Source organism: Phlebotomus argentipes, unplaced genomic scaffold, assembly GCF_947086385.1.
Source record: "Phlebotomus argentipes unplaced genomic scaffold, Phlebotomus argentipes genome assembly scaffold_18, whole genome shotgun sequence".
Classification (NCBI taxonomy): domain Eukaryota; kingdom Metazoa; phylum Arthropoda; class Insecta; order Diptera; family Psychodidae; genus Phlebotomus; species Phlebotomus argentipes.
This window is the reverse complement of record NW_026776177.1, coordinates 5,991,504-6,000,176: the sequence shown is the minus strand read 5'-3', so window position 1 is coordinate 6,000,176 and position 8,673 is coordinate 5,991,504.

Here is an 8,673-nt window from a genome sequence, read left to right as displayed (position 1 = left end):
GGATGGGAGGCCGAAGCATGATAATGTGGTGTGTGACCTACATTCGACACAGAATGCGTGCGCATCTAATCAATACATCACACACCAGTACGCAGCATTTGCCACAGATCAGTTCATCTCGCTTTCTCACGCGCAAGCTCATGCTGAACTCTACCGCCGTCTCACTCTCGTCCAGAAGTCTCGCGTGATTGAACAATTGCAGTGCAAGGGAGACGCGCAGAGGAATCTTGGAATGATGTTAAAAACGATTGGGAGAGAGATGGAAAATGCCCACCATGAGCTTTTCCAAGCTACAAAGCTCTTCCAACTATTCCGTGATGATTTCTCGACGAGTGAAGTGTAATTGTTTGAAATCTCCCAAAAAACAGCCCGAAAAGTATATTCAAATTTCACAGAGTTAAAGAAAATGAACTCTTTTCTGTCGTCCTGATGAAGTTTTATCCCGCCTAATCTGCGGTAAGTTCTAAATATAGTTTTAAACATATTCAAAGCAAATAAGCATAAAACTTCAAAAAAGCTCCCTTGAAGAGCCAGGGAAAACCGCACATTTGCCCTCAATAGCGAAGGAGAATCTCCAAAGAACTCTGAAGAGAAAAAAAAACATTGTTAGGGAACAAGGTCGGGAAAATTGCAATTGTGCAGCTTTAATTATTCACTATAGTGTGTCATTCATGAAAAATGCACATGGAATTTTAATGGAGTTGAAATGGAAATTAAATATTTTATAGCTGGGGTTTTTTATTGCCAATAATGGTGATTTTTTTTCGCTAGAAGCAAGCAGAAGCTTGTTGAGAGAGATGTTTGCGATAAGAAGGCAAATTTTCTTCCACTCATGAGGGATAATCATTTCAGAGAAAAATGTCTCTGAATTATCTTAATAAATCAATTGATGTTCTTACTGAGAGTTTCTGCAGACAATGAAGAATTATAATATTTACAGACAGCATTTAAGTGGCATTTAATACTTTTATAAATGCCCTCTGGGGCTCCTCTTAAATTTAAGCTGCAAATGCAATTAAACACATAACGAGTAAATCCCAATGCAAATAAAGCATTGTTCAGAGAGCATCGCTTGATATCGTGAAGCTGCACAATTTGCAATATTATAATTAATTCCTTGGCTCTGCAAACCTCCAATTATACCACCCAAAGCGCCTCCCCCTCCCAATGGCATGGCAAATGTGTGCAAATTGAATTGACCTGATAAAATTCCGGTGTTGGGGCTTTGTGAGCTGATTAGCCCCTCTATGGGAGTCTCGCAGCTTCCTCGAGATAGAGAAAATTCCCTCTAAAATGTTTATTAAATCTATTTTTATCTCTCGCAACAGAACATTGTGCGATATAAGATAAATTCCAAGCTCATGAATGTGTGCCTCTCCTATCGTAATTTTCTCCATAGTCGCCATGGTTTTGTTTTGTGCGCCCAAATGGGGCATACAATTGGTATCAATGGAAAGAGTTAAGTTTCAATTTGTGTGTATGCCTCAGCTGTGCTGGCTCAGAGTTCCTCCCGGTGGCCATCATTGTGTCCCAAGGCGAAATGGAAGTGATTAAGCGATTAACGGACTCAAATCCCCCCCCTCGAGGGAGGTCAATTGAAATTCTCTCTCTTTTTTCCACCCCGCGCGTGAGAGATTCGCAGGAATTCCACAGTGGACGGCAAAATTCCACTGTGCAAATGCAACACCCTTTGGCGTCCCCACAAGCACCCACACATGCGCCTGCCTTGGTAAATAGAACGCCAATGGCTTCACAGGGTGACTCGTGCAATTACATAGCGAAATATTTCTCTCCCGAAGAACTCATTTGAGTGAGCACAATTGAAAAGTTTTGCCAATTGCGATGCAACATTCGCAGAACAAGTGGCATAAATTTACGGCGAAAGTTGTGCAAAAGCAGCGAAGAGAATACTCATCATGATGACAGATATTTCAGAGGAAACTAATATTTGGGGTGAGTTGGAGATTGCATTTCTCGCGGAAACTTTTGTTGTTTTCTACTGTTTCCCACTTGAAAATGAAAATGAAAATTAATGAATTAAAAAAAAATGGTTTTTCACATTTTTCTAGGTTATGTTATGACTTTAGGACAAATTTTGCCACTAAATAATCTTAAAAATCATTCATTTGATCGATTTTCTATTCTAAAATCACAAATTCCAGCTCATTGTCGATTTGTTTCACCTTTTAAACGTTCCAACTAAGTTTCTTTCGATATCTCCAAGTTATTTCTAGGTTATGTTTCAAAGTACATCTAAAAGAGCGATTAAAAATTAAATCCAATCAAAATATCCACTGGAAACGTCAAATATTCCAAAAATACGATTTTCTCTAGGTTTTCAGGATCATAAAAGTAAAAAAAGGGCGTTTTTTGGCACAAAGACTTCTAAATTTGAGGTTATGATACTCCAGATGGTTGGAAAAATCTATAAATACGAGTTTTAAGCAATGCTGATGTTTTGGAAGTGTTAAGGATTTTTCATAAAAATTTTGGAAGTGTATGGAAGTGGTGTACAGATTTTAGCCATGTTATCACCCCCTTGGAAGAGACCTAGGACGTTGAAGGCGCTAATTTTCTTTAAATCGCATTTAAAGCGCTGCCAATGAAGTCGACCATTCGCTCTCATTTTCAGTTTGATGCACTGAAACATATTTCTCAATTCATTAACCTCCGCTTTTATCGTCACTCTGTTTCCCAGAACTGATTGATCAAACTTGCAGACCTTTCACCTCTGACGTCTCTCTCGAATTGGTTATGGCGAAGGTTCGGTGGCATTTGAACGATTCCATGGGCATCCTGTGACTCCGAGTCCCTCTGCCCTTGTGTTGGTGCATGTTGTATAGAGTCGCTGCACACACGAAGGGCCACACAGTGCCCTAATATGTACATGGGTGCACGTGCTCGTGCGGGAAAGAGATGGAAAGTGCAGTTCAAAGACCTCATCGACATTACACGTGCAACAAAGAGTCATGCACTCTGGGTGTGAGAGGCATTCACATCGTTCCAGGGCAAAAACACCCAAATTGTCCGGCATCGGCGTGCGGGTTCTCTTGGACCCAGAGTCTCCACACCAAAATTGCTCGGGTCGTGCCACCCGTGAGTCCCTCTTCTCCCCAATTTCTCGCTTTCTCGGACACTTTTTTTTTGGTGGTTCACCTCCCCTGCCCCGCGCGCGGGCCTTCATCCTACCGACTCTCTTGGAAGTGTGGAGGGGGAGCTCACGCCGTCTCACTCTCTCCTGAGCTGGCAGATTGATTTTCTCTGCGCTTCCCACCCAGGCTTGGCGTGCGCTATCTCAAGCAACTCTTGGCCACAGTTCGTAGTTCAGTTGGAGTCGTCGACTGGTGTGGTTTGAAATTTTGAAATCGTACGGCACCTTAAATTTAGGTCATTGATTTTATGGGCACACCTCTTCTGTCCCCGTTCTCAATCATACCCCCCCGGAGTCAATAGCTGTCAATCATAATCCTATCCTTTTTTTTCCTCAATTTTGTGTGTCCAGTGTTGGTGGCGAAAGTGTGTGACGGCGTCTTTTTGTATAGTGGAAAAAAGTTCCTGCATTTCTTCCAAACAAAGAAGCTCCCACAAAACGGTCAAGCAATGATAGTATCAATTTTCATCACATTTCCTGTAGTGCTTGTGTGTGTGCAATTAAGTTTTTTTTCCTCTCTCCCTCTCTTAATACTCGACGACGCATCGAGAAACAAAGAACTTTTTTCAGTGCTTTAGCGTGTTGTTGGCAGAAAAAAGACAGAGGGCTCTGCTGGTGTGATATAGGGCGACATCAGTCGAGAATAGTGGAACTACACGATGTACATAAGATCTGTGTGTGCCTCTTTGACCCGAATACCGCTACATAGGTCTCTCTCACTCTCCCCACCCTAAAATCATCTCGCGCCCTCTCGCTTACACGGCATCTGGGGCGTATAGGCCGTCTCTCAACACTATGGCACAACACATTTTACAACAAAGGCGCGCTGTATGTGGGTATATAAGAAAAAAATATTGCGCAACTGATATTAATTATGGAATGATGTCATTCTGGTGAAGCCACCTCAGAGTACTACAGTGAGCATCTCATGGGAGAATCACATTTAATTATTTTCAATTGTTCCCGGACGAGTGAGAGGCGTATGTAACTGGGCGTGAGCGAGATGGCAAACTGTACATAGCAACGTGTAATAATTCGTAGAATTTAGAATATTAGGAACAGCAGCCCTATGTACACCTCAAATCGATCCACATCGCGTATATAAGGGAGTTATACTGCTTTTCACACTCAATGGATTCTTTGTTCTCTTTTAGTACTAACACCATTTTGGCCGTGTGTACTAAGTAAGAGGAGGGGTCTTTTTCTTGCACAATATTGTCACACCACATTTCCCAATTTATTTCCATATGTATGTTTTCAAAAAAATATGTGTAATTAAAATTTTCAGACACTCTATCGGGTGAGTACTAAAATTCTCCCGAAAGGTATTAGAGATGCCGAGCTAGAAGTGAGAATTTTGCTGGAGAAAAAAAAATTATTGTGCCTCTCCCCACCCTCTCCCCCATCGCGGACCCAGTGTTGGCTCCATCGAGAACATCAATGCGGCGATTGCGCGCGCAATTCCGTGCTGACCAACACATTGCTATCGACCCAATATATAATAGTGGCCAACATAGCATAAGATCCCATTGGTGGAACCAAGAGAGGCATATATAGGCCCCCCATTCTCTCTGCTGCCACATAACGCCACACTCAGTCCCCGTGGCGCTGTGTGTGTGTGGCCACGAGTTGTGACCGAAGGTGGGCCGATGGCGTGGAAGTGGCACAAAATTTACAGCGCGTCACGAAACTTCGTTCCATTCGTCATTGAGTCGTCGCGGCGCGTGGACGTGTTTTCGCAGTGATTCTTCTTTTTCAACATTCTATTCATCTAACATCACACTTCTATTCTCCACATCCATTGATATATTCAGAAACTTTTGTCGCTCAGCGCAAAAAGTGTGATTCAGTACGAAACTTACGGGCGTAGAAGATCATCATTCGCAGCACATTTTCCGCGATGGCCTACAAATGGCCTCACTGTTTCTGCCAGAATTCTCCCTATCGCGTTTCAACGGCACAAGAGTGGTAGAGAAAAAAAATTACCAGTTGTCTCTTGGTTTTTTTCTTTAGTACACAGGGAAAATTTATGCAATTACGCAACGAGTGTGGTGATATCACGACCCAATTTTCCAACTTCCGCATTGCGAGCGCCATTTTGACGAAGGCAAAAAAGCGCGAGAGAAAGAAGAAAAGCGACAAGGCAGCGCGATAACTATGCACATTTGCAACAAAGAGCCACGGATTGTAATATAAAGTGGTGAGAAAATCACATTAATGGCCTTTCCGCGGGGTTTCTTCAGCACACTTTTTGCTCAGTTTGTAGTGAAGTGTTGAGATGTTGCATGGGGGATCATGTGATTTTTCTTGAAAAATTTTCCACTCAATTACTTGTGCTCGCGTAATTTCTGTAAGATCGCGTGACGTCATGGCGATTTTTCGTGGAAATTTGACGAAAGGTATCACATATCGCAATGGCCGCCTCCTCTCCCCCCTCCCGTCTCTCCCACATACAACTAGAGATACTAATTAGATAGCATGGGGAAAAGAGTGTCAAGGAAAAATGACAGAGAGAGGAAAAACCTTCAGTTTGTGTGTCAGTCACGAAGAGGCGGGAAAAAGGCGGTTTGAAGAAAGAAAAAAAAACTCCGCGCTTGAGTATTGGGGGGCCACTTTTTGCTCTATGGGGCACACACACACGCGACAGAGTGGAATCGGGGGGGCGAATAGTGCAGCCTTGGGGCAGATGATGAATTGGTTCTTTGGTGCCTGCAGGAGTGAGAATGGGGCTTACTTGAATTTAACAATCAGTCAGTCTTTTTCTCTCTCCTATGGGCCTGACGGACAGACAACGGGTGTGCCATCGATGGAGCCCGACTCCAGCTCTGGGCCTCATGCCGTCCCGCTCGGGACAATGGATACTTTGGGGAATTTGCTGTGTGCCTGTGCGCGACAGAGATGGCGAGAGGGATGAGAAGGCGGGAATTGAGGCCTCTCCTCTCTTGGGCGATGAGAGAGAGTCAGAAAAAATCCATGTACTTTTCACACAACTCCCCAGATAAAAAGACCTTGAAGTTGGAAATATGATGAGATACTCTGTCTCGCTCGCACGCGCGTCGCCTGACACCGAGTTTGTACTAAAAGTGCTGCAGCAGCAGGAAAATCGATGGGAAATTCAGTGAAAACGAGAGTATTGTTTGCCGTGGTAAATTACTGGCTGCGAGACTCTTGATATTTGCTGTTTGGAATAGGATCATCGTGTGAACAACTAGGAGTACTAAAAAGAGAAAAAAAGAGGCGAGCGAGAGAGGAGAGAAAGAAAAATGGAGGGTGGCGACGATTCACCCCCATGAAGAGAAAAGCCAGGGTACAACAAAGATGGTAGTAAACTCTAGAGGCGCTGTCATGCGTGGCGTGCGGAGGGCGAGTTGAAGGACAGAGGAAAAACACTGGAAATTTCCAGGGCGGGGTGATGAGGGTGAGTCAGCACTTCGGGGAAATGCGACGCCGTTGAAAGTGAAAGCAAGCCCACACTGAGGGTGAGCATGGCGTCTCTCTGGCCCCACCCCCTCGACGTCACCCTCGTTCCAGGGCCTTCCAGGCTTCCATCTTGGAACAGGGCGAGTGAGAAGGAGAGAGAAAGAGAGGGAGAGAGAGAACAGGCATCTCAAGGCTTCGCCACATCATCCGTCAATCGATCTCCTCCCACCCGAAAATAGTTGGTGAAGGACGAAAGGTTTCCCTATCTATTTCTCTCTCTACCCAGATGCGATCAGGTTTTTCCGTCTCTTACTAGAAACCCAGTTTCTGCGCCTTCAAATACTGTTATAATAGCGATCTACGCCACACACTACACAAAAATCACGTTAACTTAGCGCACACAAAGGCAAAAGAAATACGCCATTATACATACTTTGGTTGAGAGAAGTGAAATGCCGTTCTTCTAAAAATTATAACAAAGCAAATGATTGGGTACTAAAACAGAGAGAACTAGAAATGGTACTTGATGTAGATTTTAACAAGTGCAATTCGAACTATTGATCCAGAATTTGTCATCATAATTGACAGTCACGTTGTTGAAAACTTCAGATAGATATATTGAAAATAATTTAATAAAGAGTCTCATGAATTAGGACCTTTCTTCATTATTTTAAATAAAGAAAACAGTGTGCAATAATTAAAAAAAAAAAAACATGAAACACTCCCTTTTTAAATTATTAATTTTCAATGGATTTAATATTATCTTGTGTTTTAGACGAAAACATTGCACAAAGGCAAATCCATACACTTTTCCGCACTTAAACACAGAAGTGCTTATTTGTTTTTCACAGACGTGATTTCTAAAGGCTCTCTATGCTTATCAATACATTTTTCCCCCTGAAACCCATTATTCATTGAGATCTATACGTCTTTGGGACACATTCTCATCATTGCGAAAGGCAACCATATGATTGCTTAACGCGAAATCAGACGTATCCGATTGGGCAACTACACGTTGGTATGTATTGGAGTGCATGGCTTAGATGTTGGAATTGTTTCAAAAAGCCATTTCGTTCTCTTGTTGCTACGCGATTGCCGGGTGGTGTGGAGTTGCGCGGGGGGAAAGCGAGGGGACGCCTCAATGTGCGGCGTAATCTGAAATCTGGCCGTCCGTGTGGCAAAAAGGCGCGCGCGTACTTTGGAAAAAAGAATTGCTGAGTATTTTAGGCACTTGAGCAAATTGCAGTGTAAACAGTTTTGGCCGATTCATCCACTGAGTCACGTTATTGTGGTGAGATTTCCGTGTAAAAAAGCCAGTTTTTCCAGCTGCCCGCGCATCCACGAGGGTGGTTTAATTTTAGACCAGAGGCACGGGCGCTGGCCAGATGCTCTCTCACTCCGATGGGTATTTTTGGCGGGTCGAATGGGGGACCAATCGTCACCTACGCTGACGTAGCATCTCTGACCAGATGGATTCTGCATCTGACCGACTCATGCAGATTTGTCACTCGCCAGTCATCTCTATATTTATGTGATTGTCACGGGGAATTTCTCGATTCAACTTTCCTCATCCGAGTCACACATGATGATGCAAGTGTGCTGATATTTTTCTTTAGAACAACAATGGCGTACAACTGTTTATTGGGTTTTCAAAAATTTTGGGCGACTTCTTATATTTCGGGTGTTTCTGTCTGAAATATCAACACTTTACTCTTCAGAAGAGCATTGATTCTCTAGATCTTTTTTTTCTTTTAGTTTAAATTGGATTTACTGTATGTCGAGTACCGCGGCAATGACGCAATGCTACATAGAATGCGCGCGTCGCCCATGAAAACATTGCGCGTACTTTTGATGGCTTTCAAGCGATTCAGCGGATTCAGCACAAAAAATTAGTTGAAGGTAAAAATGATGAAAGGATTTTATACACACACACAATCGTCCCACTTGAGTTGTTTGCATTTGCATTGGAAGCCCCTCGGCTTCACGGACACACTGTGCGTGAAAAATTGTGACACCATCGCGTTTGGATGAGATGGAAAAAAGTGCCTGACCACAGCAAAATATGCTAATTGCAGTGGATATTACAAGGCAGTGGTGTTTGA